Source organism: Penaeus monodon, chromosome 27 (genome assembly GCF_015228065.2).
Source record: "Penaeus monodon isolate SGIC_2016 chromosome 27, NSTDA_Pmon_1, whole genome shotgun sequence".
Taxonomy (NCBI): Eukaryota; Metazoa; Arthropoda; class Malacostraca; order Decapoda; family Penaeidae; genus Penaeus; species Penaeus monodon.
Genome location: NC_051412.1, coordinates 20,438,051 through 20,438,408, shown reverse-complemented (window position 1 = coordinate 20,438,408; position 358 = coordinate 20,438,051). Strand labels below are relative to the sequence as shown.

The 358-nt window shown below is 35.5% G+C and overlaps 1 protein-coding gene across 1 annotated transcript in view; it reads left to right on the top strand.

Annotated features, from left to right (window-relative positions):
• Positions 1-358, top strand: part of LOC119590672 (ubiquitin-like modifier-activating enzyme ATG7) — a gene marked incomplete at its 3' end in the record, with an annotated part of 29,543 nt that extends 29,185 nt beyond the window's left edge. The window contains 1 exon segment of the mRNA XM_037939355.1: positions 1-358. This exon segment is cut by the window's left edge and continues 557 nt beyond it.

Genomic DNA, 358 nt, shown 5'->3' with positions numbered 1-358 from the left:
TGCCTTATTATTCTTACACAAACAGAGGTGAATATAATATATAAAGATGTATAAGCATGCCTTTGACTATTACATAGTCAGTGGTAGGTATGAATTGGTGGGAGGATTCTTAATGTTTGCATTTATGTAAAATTCTGGAACAGTGAACTTGGGTTTGATTTGTTTTCCATATGTTAGACTGTTAGCAAAATTATTAAATTATTTGTTGATGTGTAATGTTAAGCAGGGCTGTGGAGTTAGTACTCAAAACCCCCAACTCCAACTCGGACTCCTTGATTGCTTGTTTATCCGACTCCGATCCCAACCCCTAGGTATGTATATATAGATAAAATGGATTTCCTAACTACAGGCTACCTTT